We start from the raw sequence: 260 nt of genomic DNA on the forward strand, positions 1-260 counted from the left end.
ACGATGTAAGTCTTCATTAACTACGCATTTCCGTCATTTTTACACACACTAATCTCTTTCTTCTGTAAACTCACTTCACTCTTCTATTCCTATATCCTTTGTTGCCCTTGTGCCTTTTACACCTCTTGGTTCTCTCTCCCACCCCTCTCCCTTGTCTTATCTTTCCCTTTATTCAGTTCTCTCCTCACTCCCCTTCATCTTTCGGCAAGAATCGCGAACTTCTTCGCGATATCGACACAAAGGAACCGAAACATTTCAAC

Source organism: Penaeus monodon, chromosome 15 (assembly GCF_015228065.2).
Source record: "Penaeus monodon isolate SGIC_2016 chromosome 15, NSTDA_Pmon_1, whole genome shotgun sequence".
NCBI lineage: Eukaryota > Metazoa > Arthropoda > Malacostraca > Decapoda > Penaeidae > Penaeus > Penaeus monodon.